Here is a 17,956-nt window from a genome sequence, read left to right as displayed (position 1 = left end):
AAAAATATTACAACAATTTTAAACTAATTACACCTACTCTAAGCCCCCTAATAAAATAACAAAGCCCCCCAAAATAAAAAATTCCCTACCCTATTCTAAATTAAAAAAGTTACAAGCTCTTTTACCTTACCAGCCCTGAACAGGGCCCTTTGCGGGGCATGCCCCAAGAATTTCAGCTCTTTTGCCTGTAAAAAAAACCATACAATAACCCCCCCCCAACATTACAACCCACCACCCACATACCCCTAATCTAACCCAAACCCCCTTAAAGAAACCTAACACTAAGCCCCTGAAGATCTTCCTACCTTGTCTTCACCATACCAGGTTCACCGATCCGTCCTGGCTCCAACATCTTCATCCAACCCAAGCGGGGGTTGGCGATCCATAATCCGGTCCAGAAGAGGCTCCAAAGTCTTCCTCCTATCCGGCAAGAAGAGGACATCCGGACCGGCAAACATCTTCTCCAAGCGGCATCTTCGATCTTCTTCCATCCGGAGCGAAGCGGCAGGATCCTGAAGACATCCAGCGCGGAACATCCATCCGGACCGACGACTGAACGACGAATGACTGTTCCTTTAAGGGACGTCATCCAAGATGGCGTCCCTCGAATTCCGATTGGCTGATAGGATTCTATCAGCCAATCAGATTGAGCTCGCATTCTATTGGCTGTTCCGATCAGCCAATAGAATGCGAGCTCAATCTGATTGGCTGATTGGATCGGCCAATCGGATTGAACTAGATTCTGATTGGCTGATTCCATCAGCCAATCAGAAAATTCCTACCTTAATTCCGATTGGCTGATAGAATCCTATCAGCCAATCGGAATTCGAGGGACGCCATCTTGGATGACGTCCCTTAAAGGAACAGTCATTCGTCGTTCAGTCGTCGGTCCGGATGGATGTTCCGCGCTGGATGTCTTCAGGATCCTGCCGCTTCGCTCCGGATGGAAGAAGATCGAAGATGCCGCTTGGAGAAGATGTTTGCCGGTCCGGATGTCCTCTTCTTGCCGGATAGGAGGAAGACTTTGGAGCCTCTTCTGGACCGGATTATGGATCGCCAACCCCCGCTTGGGTTGGATGAAGATGTTGGAGCCAGGACGGATCGGTGAACCTGGTATGGTGAAGACAAGGTAGGAAGATCTTCAGGGGCTTAGTGTTAGGTTTCTTTAAGGGGGTTTGGGTTAGATTAGGGGTATGTGGGTGGTGGGTTGTAATGTTGGGGGGGGGGTATTGTATGTTTTTTTTTACAGGCAAAAGAGCTGAAATTCTTGGGGCATGCCCCGCAAAGGGCCCTGTTCAGGGCTGGTAAGGTAAAAGAGCTTGTAACTTTTTTAATTTAGAATAGGGTAGGGAATTTTTTATTTTGGGGGGCTTTGTTATTTTATTAGGGGGCTTAGAGTAGGTGTAATTAGTTTAAAATTGTTGTAATATTTTTCTTATGTTTGTAAATATTTTTTTATTTTCTGTAACTTAGTTCTTTTTTATTTTTTGTACTTTAGATAGTTTATTTAATTGTATTTATTTGTAGGAATTGTGTTTAATTAATTTATTGATAGTGTAGTGTTAGGTTAATTGTAGGTAATTGTAGGTAGTTTATTTAATTATTTTATTGATAGGGTAGTGTTAGGTTTAATTATAACTTAGGTTAGGATTTATTTTACAGGTAAATTTGTTATTATTTTAACTAGGTAACTATTAAATAGTTCTTAACTATTTAATAGCTATTGTACCTGGTTAAAATAATTACAAAGTTGCCTGTAAAATAAATATTAATCCTAAAATAGCTATAATATAATTATAATTTATATTGTAGCTATATTAGGATTTATTTTACAGGTAAGTATTTAGCTTTAAATAGGAATAATTTATTTAATAAGAGTTAATTTATTTCGTTCGATTTAAATTATATTTAACTTAGGGGGGTGTTAGTGTTAGGGTTAGACTTAGCTTTAGGGGTTAATACATTTATTAGAATAGCGGTGAGCTCCGGTCGGCAGATTAGGGGTTAATAATTGAAGTTAGGTGTCGGCGATGTTAGGGAGGGCAGATTAGGGGTTAATACTATTTATGATAGGGTTAGTGAGGCGGATTAGGGGTTAATACATTTATTATAGTAGCGCTCAGGTCCGCTCGGCAGATTAGGGGTTAATAAGTGTAGGCAGGTGTCGGCGACGTTGTGGGGGGCAGGTTAGGGGTTAATAAATATAATATAGGGGTCGGCGGTGTTAGGGGTAGCAGATTAGGGGTACATAGGGATAACGTAGGTGGCGGCGGTTTACGGAGCGGCAGATTAGGGGTTTAAAAAAATATGCAGGGGTCAGCGATAGCGGGGGCGGCAGATTAGGGGTTAATAAGTGTAAGGTTAGGGGTGTTTAGACTCGGGGTACATGTTAGAGTGTTAGGAAACAATGGGGCTGCGTTAGGAGCTGAACGCTGCTTTTTTGCAGGTGTTAGGTTTTTTTTCAGCTCAAACAGCCCCATTGTTTCCTATGGGAGAATCGTGCACGAGCACGTTTTTGAGGCCGGCCGCGTCCGTAAGCAACTCTGGTATCGAGAGTTGCATTTGCGGTAAAAATGCTCTACGCTCCTTTTTTGGAGCCTAACGCAGCATTTGTTTGAACTCTCGATACCAGAGTTAAATTTATGGTGCGGCCAGAAAAAAAGCCCGCGGAGCGTTAGCAGCCCTTTTACCGCCGAACTCCAAATCTAGGCCTCAGAATCTAACACGTCTGTGAACACTTAAAATGTGAACACTTTTATATTTCTAAATTAAAAAAGCTATAGAGTATCAAAAAGAAAATCAATAAAATAACATACAATAACGTACAATGAAGTCAAGAGGGAATTTAAATAAAAAAAATCCCTTTTAGTATAGTTCATAAACAGTCCAAATACAATAACAATTCTCAAATCTCAAATAAATGTAGATAGTGACAAAAGATCCCCTTAAATCACCAAAATAGCAGACAAAGTGACCAATCTCAAGGTTCCCAGGTGAAGGAAAGAAACTTTGTTCCAATATCCAGACCAGTTGGAGTGCCCAAAACCAGTGGTAATAGGTGAAATTCCTACTTACGAAAAGAAACCTCAATCAAATGAAGTGCCGCATAAATATTTAAGTTGTGAGCTCTCCAGCTGGTTATCCACTCTCTGAACGCTCCTTGGTATATATCAGCTCTCCACTCATGTTGTCCGCCACCCGATTGGGATGATTGACACCTCAGTAAGATTGCTGCTCCTTAACTTGTCCGCCACCCGATCGGGATGATTGACACCTCTGCTAGCAGCCGATTGGCTGCGAATGCCCAGGGAGCGGCATTGCACAAGCATTTAAAAAAAAAGGCTTGTGCAATGTTAAATGCAGACAGCGTATGCTGTCAGCAGTTAGCGATGTCGGGCGGACATGATTCCCTACAGCGAATCATGTCCGCCCGGCATTTAATAAATTGACCCCAAAATCTGGTCCTTTGTTAGCAAAAGTTCATTTTTTTCAGTTACATATCTAATCATCTCTACTGTGGTCAGTTAGGGAAATATATGTATCAGGGTTAGACTTCCAGTTCTCAGAATTGCGAAACCTCATAATTTATTAGATTTAAATAACTGGAAAAAGATATAAAATAAATAATGAAGTATATTTCAAAGTGTTTTTACTACACATAATTTAATATTTTGATTTGCAATCAAGTGTTCATTGTGCCATTAACATATTCATGCAATAATGGTGGAAAATTTTAATGGTATACATAATGTTTGTGGTTGTAAATGCATCCCAGAGAATGATGTCAGAGGTGGATCAAAAGATAGTGCAAGTGCACTGGGCCAATGAAAACAGGAAACCACCTGCTGCTCACAGTATTGTGTTAATTGTTTTGTTTTTGTTTTACTAAACATAGGAACTCGTATTTGGACTTTCAGAATACATTTCAATGTATTTCAATGTATCTGTTTTGAAGTCTCAGGGGCTACACATCTGACAAAAGTGGACTGAAGGGGCAATGTAATTAGTACACTTGGGTTGATCATAATCTATCAATTGATAATAATCTTCATGTTAGCAGCAGCAGATGAGTCCTTTTCAATGTTGATGCAATTACAATCAGCTAATTTCATTGTTTCAGAAGCACTTTTTGAAAAATGCCCATACTGTACCAGTCCTGTTTGACTGATCACAATGCAAATTATTGATATTCATAAGGCCATTTTTGAGTTATTAAATTTCACAACTATAAGGACTTAAAAACAAACAACAGACAACACTTATTACTGAGAATCCCAATAAAACCAAACGTAACATGTACAAACCAAACTGACATACACTTTATGACGAAAAGCATGTGGATACCCATACTAATTATTGAGTTCAAGAGTTTATGCCACATCCACTGCTATCAGGTGCATAAAATCCAGCACATAGCCATGAAATCTCCATAGACAAACATTGGCAATATAATGGCATCACATTGGCAGACCTTTGTGGCAACACTTTGGGGGAAGGCCTTTTCCAGTTCCAGTATGAAAGCGCCCCTGTACTCAAAGTGAGGTTCATAAAAACATGGGTTGATGAGTTTAGTGTGAAGGAAATTGAGTGGTCTGCAAAGAGCTCTAACCTCAACCCCACTGAACACCTTTTGGATGAACTGGAATGCCAATGGCGAGCCACACTTTCTTGTACAGTGCCTGAAGTCACAAATGCTTTTTTGGCTGAATGGTCTCAAATTCCAACAGACACACTCCAAAATCTTGTGGAAAACCTTCCCATAAGAGATACAGCTGTTATAGCTGCAAAGGAGGGGCCATCTCCATATTAATGTACATGTTTTTGGAATGGGATGTCCAACAATCTCATTTAAGTATGATGGTCAAGTATCCACATACATTTGACCATATAGTGTATCTCTGGGGTTCTGGAGCACAACAGGTTAATTGCACATGTCACATATTGTTATCACTAAACCCTTTTAAAAGGGAACAATCAACACACGGGCCCTTTATCTTGTGATGTAATTGCTAAACCCACAAAAACACTATTTTGTCAAGGATAATGCACATTTGATTTTTGGAGTATGACATCAGGAGATAGCCAATGTAGAAAATTATTATTATTATTATTATTATTATTATTATTAATAATGGCAGAATCATTTTAGTATTGTAGTCAGTATAAAAATCAAATCCGCCCGATATGCAAAAATTGTTATTTACCTTAAACTTTAGCCCCTAAAATGGCACAATCCCTGCTCACATATGATCACATACGATCAAGTTGATTGACACCCCCTGCTAGTGGCCAATTGGCCACAAATCTGCAGGGGGCAGCATTGCATAAGCAGTTCCCCAGAACTGCTAGTGCAATGTGTAATGCCGACAGCGTATGCTGTCGGCATTCAGCGATGTCGGGCGGACATATTTGCTACAGTGGATCATGTCCGTCCAACTCTTAATAAATCGGCCCCTAAATCTTTGTTTCCTTTAAGCCGCTACCGAATACGGCATAGCTACAGCTTCTGTTTTTGTATTGAAAAAAACAACAACTGTCTACCAGCTAGTAAACAATTGTGTGAATGGAAGTGAATGAATACCTTAGTGCCCTATAGGATAAAAACATATTTATAAAATATGATATTCACTGGTGCCTAAATTTTCTCCTGATATCTAAGCAAAATCATCCACCATTTTTAAAATGATGTGCATCAACTCTTGTCTGATGTGCATCAACTCTTGTCTGATGTGCGTTGAAACTGATTTTTTTTAGGGCATTATATTTTTTTCTGCGCCCTCCAGAAACATTTCTGGTGATTACAGTTTATGTTTACTTCTCAAAAAAACATAAAAGAAAAGTAAAAATAAAGTACTGTAATCATTTCAATTTGTTCTTTTAAAATCATGATAGAACATTTGGTAGATCTATTTTATACCCATAAAGAGGTCTATTAGAAATGCTTAGAAATATGCTGTTATTCAGATGGTATAATGCTTTTATCCTTGGAGATTTTACCTCCCGTAACCCAATGACAAACTGACGTCTGGTAAGCCTTTTAGTGTTTGCTTTTATTTCCTGTGCTTACCATTGTGCCCTGCATCATCAGTGCGTTTTACAGGTCCTCGTGTGGGCAATAAACAAACCTGGACTTTTACAGCTAAGAACAGATTTATCTTCATTATTCCAGACTGAATCCTGAATATGAAGCTATTGTGCTTGTACTTTGGTGCCAGGACTGAACACAAATCCAGTACAGTGTGTATAGCAGAAAAACCAAAGGGACACTCTCTGTAATATTCAATACTTTATTTATGATGACTTTGGGACGGCTACTTTTTTTTTCAATTTCAGACCATCCTTTCTAATAGCCAGGAGAGTGCATCTAATAAATTATCACTCCACGGGGGCCAAATTAATATTATAATTCTTTGTAACTGATGGCTTATTGTCACAGAGCATTAATAGAACCCTTTTTCTGTAATTAGTTTAGGTTATTATGTGACATTTCATGAATTCTGTGAGTCATTCCACAAGGTAAAAATGATCAAGGTGATATTTAGGCAACCATTTATCATATGAAATGACTTATCTTGTTTAACTAGTACCCCAGAAATATATTTTAAGATAAAATATGCTTGCCTGCTTACCACCCTCTTTTTATAGAAGCTTTGTGTTCTGAATCAGCATAGTTTCATCTGTAAGGATGTATTTTTTTACCTTGCTTTTTTCTGTGCACAGATTAAATTCAGTTTATTGCCCAATTTGTTCTTTATCAGATATTATATTTTATTGTTTAAATCACTAGTCACTTTCCTTCAAAGTATTTGATGGCAATATTGCAGATTTGTTATTCTTATTTCTTCTATATTGAGTAGCTAGACCTAGGAAAGTGCAGCATGACAAATTATGCCTTAAATGCTAATATTAGCTTATGGCATTGCTGAGAGAGACAATGAGCTCCATTTAACAAGAAGCGATAGCTGCTTCAGAGCCCCAGCGAGCATGAAACGTAAGTTAAGTAGTAGCGTTTGTAAGACCGCTGCTACTTAAGCTCTCTATTACACTTTAGGTGGTCGATTGCAATAATCTCGATCCAATAAAATTGAGATGATTGACAGTCCTCTCTTGTGCTTGATTAGCAGCCTGCAAGCAGGGGGCGGCATTGCACAACTGCGAGGCTGGGTGAGCAAGGTTCAAGACCATGAACCTCCTCCGCCCAGATTTTGATAAATGGAGCCCAATGAGAGGATATGACTATGGGTCTGGAATAACAAAGCCTCAAATATATACTGGGGCAATGGCTGACTGTGGCCCAGAGAGACTGCCACCAGCTGGAAGGGCACCAAAGGTTCTTCTTCAGAAAAATAGAAGCTGCTTTCTAAGATGGCTTACTGATAAACACAAATAACACAGTAAATGTAATAATGCCAGTCATGTATATTGTTACTTCTATCTGGAGGTAGCAGTGGTGTATTTATGTTTTGTGCTGCCCTAGGCACTCAAAATTCTGCTGCCTCCCTCTCAAAGGTTTTAGGTCTTTTTCCACTTAATATTATTTTGGGTCAGTGTGTAAAATCTTTTTGTTTTGTTTGTTTTTTTCATAAAATTCAAAAGAAAATGGGCTAGCAAAACACTTGCATACAGGTGGGTTGAATTACATGCATCTCATGGAGGGAGAGAGAGAGAGAGAGAGAGAGAGAGAGAGGAGAAAAGTGGTGAGGGAAAGAAAGGAGTGAATGAAGGGAGGGAGTTGAGAGAAAGAATGGAGGGAGGGAAAGAAGGGAGGGAGTTGAGGGAGGGAATGAGTTGAGGGAGAAAGGGAGGGAGAAAGGGAAAGAAGGGAGAGAGGAAGGGAGGGAAAGAAGAATACACTTTAAAACAATCACTGCCCTTTACATGCAACAGCATACAGTAATTACCATTATTCAAGAAATTAAACTTTTCAAGTGTCCATTTACTATTTACTCCATGAATGCAGAGAAAGCTAGCTATCCGTAGCTAACATACATTAGCACTGAGAGTTTATGATTGCATCCAGTCTGTTAGCTGCTAAGACCTGCAATAAGCACTGTGCTTGCAGACCCACCACAGCTGATAAAGGAAGGCAGCATATCGGCACAAATTCTTCTCATCCAGCCACACCTTGGAAGCATAGTCTCGGTCAAGTTTCGCACCAAGAACGCTTCCACTGCAAAAATGCAATGGTTTAAAGGAGAACTGCTTGTAAAAAGCGACCTTAATTAGTGCATGTGCCTTGTCTTCTCTGTAAAAGCCTTCACTTTATCGCTTACTGTACTGTGTGCTGACTTTTAAAGAGAGAGGATAGAACAGATGTGCTGCCCCTCCCAAATCTGCTGCCCTAGGCACCGGCCTTGTTGGCCTAGGCCCTAATACGCCCCTGGGAGGTAGCCATATTTATTAGGGAAAAATCTTTGTTATTGCCTAGCATGTGACAACATTCCGAACAGGCATTCAAGTCAAGAGCAGTTAGTGCCACTACCTACTAAAAAAGATGGCACTGTTTTTACTGGCCAAAATTTCATCATTGCACTGTATGTTATTGACAGCTAAGGTGGGTTGTAGAGTATCTTAGCTTTGTATACTAAGGTTCTTTGTAAACACAAAGGATTACATATGTGCTCCACTGGAATGAAACTACTAGGCTAGGTGTGTTATTAGCACAAATCATTTACAGCATATATCTGTGTGTGTTATTGTAAGCTAAGCAGGTAAATTCTCTTATCTATATAAAAGTAATACAAAGTTGTTATTAGGTGGTTATATAGGTTATATAGGTGGTAAATCGCCATAGAACAGGCTAAGAATGGTATGGAGCTGGTTGTTCGTTCTTGTGAGTATGTTTCTCTCTGTATGTATTTAGTCTCCCTAAAGGAAAAAAGGAAGAGGAATATGGCTACACCTCATTGACGAAGCCCAATGAAGGCTGAAATGATTGTCTGGGGTTGCTGTGTTCCTTGTTCAGAGAGGAACTGTCTGGTATTGCGGCGCTGAACTGACCATAATAGGCGGGATCAGATGGATATACTACAGAAAAGTTCTATTCTGTAAAAAGCATTACGGGGCTAAAAGGAAGCTGCACCCAGGTGGTAAATCACCTTAAACAGGCTAAAAATGGTATTGAGTTGGTTGTTTATTCCTGTGAGTGTGCTTCTCTCTGTATGTACAGGGAGTGCAGAATTATTAGGCAAGTTGTATTTTTGAGGATTAATTTTATTATTGAACAACAACCATGTTCTCAATGAACCCAAAAAACTCATTAATATCAAAGCTGAATATTTTTGGAAGTAGTTTTTAGTTTGTTTTTAGTTTTAGCTATTTTAGGGGGATATCTGTGTGTGCAGGTGACTATTACTGTGCATAATTATTAGGCAACTTAACAAAAAACAAATATATACCCATTTCAATTATTTATTTTTACCAGTGAAACCAATATAACATCTCAACATTCACAAATATACATTTCTGACATTCAAAAACAAAACAAAAACAAATCAGTGACCAATATAGCCACCTTTCTTTGCAAGGACACACAAAAGCCTGCCATCCATGGATTCTGTCAGTGTTTTGATCTGTTCACCATCAACATTGCGTGCAGCAGCAACCACAGCCTCCCAGACACTGTTCAGAGAGGTGTACTGTTTTCCCTCCTTGTAAATCTCACATTTGATGATGGACCACAGGTTCTCAATGGGGTTCAGATCAGGTGAACAAGGAGGCCATGTCATTAGATTTTCTTCTTTTATACCCTTTCTTGCCAGCCACGCTGTGGAGTACTTGGACGCATGTGATGGAGCATTGTCCTGCATGAAAATCATGTTTTTCTTGAAGGATGCAGACTTCTTCCAGTACCACTGCTTGAAGAAGGTGTCTTCCAGAAACTGGCAGTAGGACTGGCAGTTGAGCTTGACTCCATCCTCAACCCGAAAAGGCCCCACAAGCTCATCTTTGATGATACCAGCCCAAACCAGTACTCCACCTCCACCTTGCTGGCGTCTGAGTCGGACTGGAGCTCTCTGCCCTTTACCAATCCAGCCACGGGCCCATCCATCTGGCCCATCAAGACTCACTCTCATTTCATCAGTCCATAAAACCTTAGAAAAATCAGTCTTGAGATATTTCTTGGCCCAGTCTTGACGTTTCAGCTTGTGTGTCTTGTTCAGTGGTGGTCATCTTTCAGCCTTTCTTACCTTGGCCATGTCTCTGAGTATTGCACACCTTGTGCTTTTGGGCACTCCAGTGATGTTGCAGCTCTGAAATATGGCCAAACTGGTGGCAAGTGGCATCTTGGCAGCTGCACGCTTGACTTTTCTCAGTTCATGGGCAGTTATTTTGCTCCTTGGTTTTTCCACACGCTTCTTGCGACCCTGTTGACTATTTTGAATGAAACGCTTGATTGTTCGATGATCACGCTTCAGAAGCTTTGCAATTTTAAGAGTGCTGCATCCCTCTGCAAGATATCTCACTATTTTTTACTTTTCTGAGCCTGTCAAGTCCTTCTTTTGACCCATTTTGCCAAAGGAAAGGAAGTTGCCTAATAATTATGCACACCTGATATAGGGTGTTGATGTCATTAGACCACACCCCTTCTCATTACAGAGATGCACATCACCTAATATGCTTAATTGGTAGTAGGCTTTCAAGCCTATACAGCTTGGAGTCAGACAACATGCATAAAGAGGATGATGTGGTCAAAATACTTATTTGCCTAATAATTCTGCACACAGTGTATTTAGTCTCCCTAAAGGAAAAAAAGGGGCAACCAGACATGGACCCCTTGCTCAGTGTGCTTAGAGGAATATGGCTACACCTCACTGACGAAGCCCAATGAAGGCCAAAATGATCATCCCGTGTTGCTGTGTTCCTTGTTTAGAGAGAAATTGCCTGGTATTTCGATGCTGAACTGACTGTAATAGGCGGGATCAGACTGGTATACTACATGAAAGTTCTACTCTGTGAAAAGCATTACTGGGCTAAAAAGAAGCTGCACCCAGGTGGTAAATCACCATAGAACAGGCTGGTATTGAGCTGATTGTTCGTTCCTGTGAGTGTGCTTCATATATATGTTACATTAACATTATTATATATATATATATATATATATATATATATATATATATATATATATATATATATATATATATATATATATATATATATATATAAATGTGTTTAATAATAAAAAATAAAAAAAAATCTGTGTGAAGAATATTGGAATGTAAAATATGAGTAACAAGCAAGGATTTCATTTTTTAGTTCTAATGCAGTGTTGGATTAACACACATGCATAATTACTTATTTTAAGGCCCATTATGGAAATATTAAATATAAAATATTGAAAAAATAATAATTATGATTAATTCTTATAGATCCTGTAAAAAATAATAATAATAATATATATATTATCACTTCCCCATATATTACACTATTGCAGGGTTCGGCTGAATGCTTAAAGACACACAGAACGTAAGTGATAAAAAACTACCTTATATCCACTGTCCTAATAGCCAACAGAAATGCTTCCTATGTTATCCTGGACTCCTAATGACACTCTGATGGCAGAGGTGCAGGGAAGGAGATAGGCTGCTGTGTGTCAATTTACTATAAACAGGACAAAAGATACAGCAAACAATCAGTGCAGCTGATCTAACTGTTTGATTATGCACATCACCGGACTGGGAAAGCTGTTGGGGCAAATGGAGTTCTGTATTATTTAGTCTGACAACTTTCATATTTTTGCACAGTGTAGGAAGTGGTGTATGTTTAAAACTCATGCTAAAATCAGTAAACTGCAGATGATACATAGTGCCAAAATATCAAGATAACCGTCAGACTAAATAATGCAAAGATTCAAACAATAAATAATCTACAGTAGTAGCCAAGTAATCCCCCCTCTTTTACAACAAATCAGCACAGCTCCTTACCTAGTGTGGAGGAGCTGCTTGTAAGTCTTTTTTACTATTGATTTGTGGCAGTTTAAACATTGATCACTCAGAGAAGGTACAGCAGAGAGTCCCTTTCTAGACCTGCTCTGATCAAGCAGCGTACTTGCTGCACGCACAGCCTTACTGGCCACTCCTCCCATTAACTTGTGTCATACATGCCCCAGCTCAGCTGCTGCTCTGTAAATCTCCTGGAGGTGAAATTTCCAGGGACAAAAAACATCCAGGGACATACAACAAAATCCAGGGACTGTCCCTGGAAATCAGGGACTGTTGGCAACTAGATATTCACACTGGACTTTGTTAGTAGTGGGACTATGTTTCAATTTGTCTCCGATATGATATACCAAGTTATTCCCTGACTGAATCAGAGTTATCTGTCCTAAGGTTAAGGTGTCACAGTATGCTTTTTACTGCTACTAATATTGCAGGATTGATTTTATACTGCCTGTAACTTTACTGGTGCAGAGAGAGATGTCTATGATTGACAAGAAATTATTCAGGATAGACACATTGTTTTTTTCAGAAAACAAAAAAACGAAATAGATTTTGAAATGCTCTATGAGATGAAACAAACAAACAAAAAAACTATTCAAATGTCTCTTACTCATAACTAGATTCCCAATCACAACAAAGGTGTTACACTTCAACCCTGCTTCTGCTGGAACAAATACTGGCCAGAGACACCATGAAGGCTAAACATTTCAGGCTTCTAAATTTTTGATCTGGCTCCTAGATTTTTGATAAGATTTGTCACATCCTGACCTAGAAAATATTTTGTATGTGAACCACTGAAATGAGAATTTCATTTTTAGTATAAACAAAAAAATAAGATGATATAATCTGATATCCTCACATCTTATTTTTTAGTAAATTTCTTATAATCTTAAACAAGTGACTTTTTATAGAGCAACAACGTTACAATACTTTATAAAAAGTGTATTTGAATGTACTTTGTAGCAGAATAAGATCAGTGATTTTCAGATTGTTAGATTAAATGGACATTAAGGTAATTTTTAAAATGTATGCATTAGAAATGAATCTCTGTATTTCAAATCAGCATGCAAAATAAATGTCTAAAAGCAGTTAAAACAGTCATGTTAGGGGGGGCGGAGCCAACTGCCTAAGCTACCAGACGTGCTTCATAGGAGCTCCGGCTCTAAATTTTGGCATCAGGGGCCAAAATATAGGTTTATACATATTTGCAGAATCTGTTTGAAGACCCCTGCTAGCCTTCTTCATGAAGGATCCTGTTATCCAAGTATGGGAACTTTTATATCGTAATTGATACCAGTTTGAGCCTTATACTGCAGCCACGCAGTGGGAGACAACTAACAGAGTTTTTGAAAGGCATGTGAGTGTCATAGCGAACCGAACAGTTCATAACGTCTACATGCTGGCTTATTATTTGCACTTAGACAACTGATTTGAAGTATCGAGAACCGACTACGGTACGGATATCAGCAGTGGCCTTACCCTCTCTAAAAAAGAAAATGGCGGCCGAGATGGACAGTGAGCTGATAGCATGGGGCTATATTGAGGCCTCGTACAGACTACTAGAGGCGTTTTTACCTAAGCTCCTTCCCGCAACAGCCCATGGCCCTACGCCGGGTACCCAGGCTCTAGGAGGAAGTGAATCTCACAACGCAGCAGAAAACTACTTACCCGCCATCACTCCTACTTACCTGGCTGATGTCGACGCCGCACTGGTAGACCGGCAGAGAGTCTCCCTCTGTTCTCCTGCTAAGAGTCTGTCTGTGCTGGGTTCTTGCCGCGGCCATGGAGAGGCATTTAAGATTAGCCCGGGGAGCGACACAACACTGTCCCACTCGTGTGCAACGGGGGAGGTTCTAGGAGATATGGCAGCTCACTTTGCTCAGCATGTAGTACCCTGTAAGATGGAGGGTGTTCTCAGCGGTTGCCCGTTACGGCTGGCTCACCGATTACCACATCGCAAGAAACATAGCCATGAAGGTCTCATTGGTGGCTCAGTTGTGGGCTTGAAGGGATGGTGGCCATTGCTACGATCTGCGCAGCATGTGCGGTACAGTTCCTATGTACACAGAAGCGGCATCGGCTAAGCAGGGCACAGCCATCGCACTCATGGTGGGGATGGCATCAACGCCTTCTGGGACCTGTTTGCTTTGAGGCACCCACGATCCAGACGAACTTGAGAATTATTAACCTATGTTGAAGTGCAGTTTGGAGCCTTTGACACAGTATTCTGTTTTGTTAGACATATTTACCTTTGCCTTAGAGTTATTTTGCAAGCTTAATGTGACAAAACAGAAGTTAGACACAGGATGCATAAACTTTCCTGTCTATTGACCATATTTATGTGGACATCACCATAGTTATTGTTTGTTTATAAAGTTTCAAGTCTCAAGGGAAATATGTACCTCTTTGTGTTTTGTTCTTTTTTACTGCTCTTACCATCTATTACCATTTTGATAATTCAGGCCCTTATTATTGTTACTCTGTCTGAGAAACGGTTCCTTATTATACACTGTCTTGTCAATGCTCACTGATTCACTCTTAACGTGTTGCTATATAATGGGGGCATGTCGTGTCTTAAATATTTTAGTGTTTGATTCAACTGCTACATATGTGCAATTTCTTATATTTACAGGCTCCTTACTGTTTATTGGTACCCATAATGTTCTAAACTGAACCTACATGGTGCTCTCATAATTGCAGATCTCTACATCTTACGCATATGTTTGGAGTTTAGGTACAGTTTCTAGCTACGACTTATTGCTGCCAGCGGCCGGGGCAGCTTGTTGTCTATAATCTGCAAAAATATAGCTCCACAGATAAGTTTCAGCCATAGTCTCTTTAGGCATGTTTCTACCGTTATATTTATAATGATTATATAGCCATAGCAAAAGCAAGCGATTTAAATGCTAACCCAATGTGAATTTATAGGTAGGAGCACAGTAATTATGATACCTATTTAAGTTTGTGTGATAAGCAGACCTCAAACACTACATGATGACCTGTCTTCCAGTGCAGGCTGGACCTGCGCTAATTCCTTGATACTTAGCTCCTTGCTCCTATATCTTATATGACATAGCTACATAACCCCTGGTATTAAAAATATCCTGAATTCTTGGGATCCATTTAGCAGAATATAGTTTGGAAAGGCACAATTCTCTGACAATTTCCACTTAACACAATTAAATAACCACCTCCTTCCCCCCATATCTTGAATTCCGTATCTTGAATTCCATTTTCCATACCACATACTCCATACTCCACATCCCAATATACCTCCTTTGCTGGGAGGCTTGGTTGCACTGGTTTTTTTTTTTTTTTTTTTCACACCATACCCTACTGGTCCATTATTTGGGTAAAACTAGCAGGCTACCATATCATTTAACCTGGTGTCCCTCTTGGGCTTTGCAGGATTGCCCAGTATATATTCCGCTTAATAATATAAACTACCTAGTGTCGAAGCTATCACCTTAAGTTCTCAAAGCTTCTTTATACAGGACACAGCATTGACCTACCATATAAATAACCTGTTCTTATTTATCCTCTAATAACCCATGAGCCCTCGCTACTTTCAACACAGACTCTGAGCCCTGCTCAGGTATTTAGACTATCATCTTCACTCTACCACCTCCCCCCCCTTCCATTTTAATGTACCTCATAAGATAGGAAGGCTAAATACGCGGCTTATCTTGCTAATGCCGCACCTCCACAACTTTTAACATTACCTACTGATTAAGTATGCTAAATTCTTTCTTTCCCTATTTTGAACTAGTATCTAGATTAGGCCCGACAGTGGCCCATTGAGTTGTCAGAAAGATGTACCTTGCTATTAATATTTTACATGTATTAGGTTACCTTGTCTATATGCATTTATGTTATCTTGTCTACTTAATTCAATTTACACAAAAGATCTCTCAACTATTAAAATTACCAGGATATAACATATAACACTAAATATCCCAAATTTATACACAACTTTACCAAGTTTTTTACCGTTATACTACCCTATATTTCTATACGAGGCGTTATTAAATGTATATAAAAAGAGGTTCTCACTTAGAGATCCAAAAGTGGTCTCTCCGCTAGACATAGCCCCCTACCTATGGTTCTGTGTCTATTAATGGGGTCCAAGAGTGGCCTCTTTTGTTAGTTAGGAGGCATACAGAATGTTAGGCATAACACTTGTATAATATGCTTCTGCATTCTCCCTTTTAGAATTGTATTATGCTGTCGCACAGAATTGTACTATATGTTCCCAGCATTTCATTATCACCTTGTATGTTTTTCATATCTTATGTATGCCTTTTTCAGAACCTCAATAAAAATAATAAAAAAATAAAAAAAACAGTCATGTTAGAAACTATGTACTGTTTTGTAGGCCCTGAACATACTCCTTAAAAATCGACTATAATTTTGTTTCTTACTTCCTTTGATGTGGCCATTTAGGAATGGATAGCGCTATTAGCAAGCTCATTGCATTTGTATTACAAGTGGTGACTGAGTTAAAGGGACACTGTACCTTAAAAATGATTTGCCCTTAATGTGTTTCAAAGGACTTGTTATACTTACTTACTTAAATTTATTTATGTATTTGAAATATCTGTTTTTCTCTTCACCATCATCTAGTACATGCCCATAACAATGGGCTGAGCCTCTAAGTAAAACTGACCTGCTTATGTTATTTATGTATTGAAATGCTAGTTATGGTATGGCTGTGGGGTTGAATAAAAACAAGTAGCTATTTCACATACAAAATCTCTCCCTCATATCTCCAGCAGAAGATTAATTGGTGCTATTGTCTCATGTTTCTATAGCCTTTCTACAGAGAAAATGATTGTTATTCATATATGCAGTAGGTGGGAATACAACAGGCAACAATTGCTTTTTCAAATAACAAATAAAGGTAAACGAGCTGTTTGCAAACAATTAAATACACTCCAGCAGGTAAAATTGACCATTGGGAACACATTAAAGGGGAGTACATTGTCCCTTTAAGTGATGTGCATCTGTACAATCCAAAAGAGACCAGAAGTAAATTATTATCACTTGCTAATGTGCTTTACAAAACACATGAAAATGTTAATTAAATAAATAATTTAAGTTTTTATTTGACTTAATACTTAGGAAACAAACGTTTCATAAATAAAAGAAGGTTTTGTGGTAGAATTAAAGGGACAAGTACCTGGGAAGAGTTCAAAGGTGTATGTGTGTTTATGTGAATGTGTTTATACATATATACTGTATATGTGTGTGTGTGTGTGTGTGAGAAGTTGTTTATACATACATTTCAATGAAATAGTATAACATGGAACTAAATGAAGAACTCCACTATGATTTGAGTAGATTTTTTGAGCTCCATTGGCTTAGCACTCAGGCGTTATCTGACATGAATTTTTCTTCACGTCCCTAAATTTATGTGACCTGTAGCTTTTAGCACACACACTAGACTATCGCTTGAGCAGTAAAAATAACTCTGTGCTTTTAATATGAGCACAAAAATGGAGCTAACAGTTTTGCGCTACACTTGTAGTCTAGGCCATTATGGAGAACAACATTTTGAGTCCCTTTAAGAGTAATCAGTGCTGTAGACTCTACATTATTCAGCTGCTAAAAATACAATTATACTTTCCCAAGGTTTTGTAACCTCTGTGTAAGTGATTTTCAAATGTAACCAAGTCGAACCAAATTGACTAATTTAATGGATATAGTTTAACATTTTGTGAACATCCTGGTAAATGAGATAAGAAATTTATATTAATTTACTATTGTACTTAAACATGGCTCTGACAACACAGTGGTGCCTGACTGCAAATTCCCAGAAACATAAAAATCCCTAACTGAAGAGCAACTATGCATGATTAAACATGTATAGAAAAGGCTATTTGTAAAAGCCATCAACCCTCACTATGGATCTTGTAAATTGATATAGATGCTGTGGGAAAGGGTATTGCAATAAAAATACACTTTCAGTATCAAGTTATTTGGACTCTGCTTTTTATAAATGATTTCATTTATCTAAG

Source organism: Bombina bombina, chromosome 2 (assembly GCF_027579735.1).
Source record: "Bombina bombina isolate aBomBom1 chromosome 2, aBomBom1.pri, whole genome shotgun sequence".
In the NCBI taxonomy this organism is placed as follows: Eukaryota; Metazoa; Chordata; class Amphibia; order Anura; family Bombinatoridae; genus Bombina; species Bombina bombina.
Note: the sequence above shows the minus strand (reverse complement) of the source record.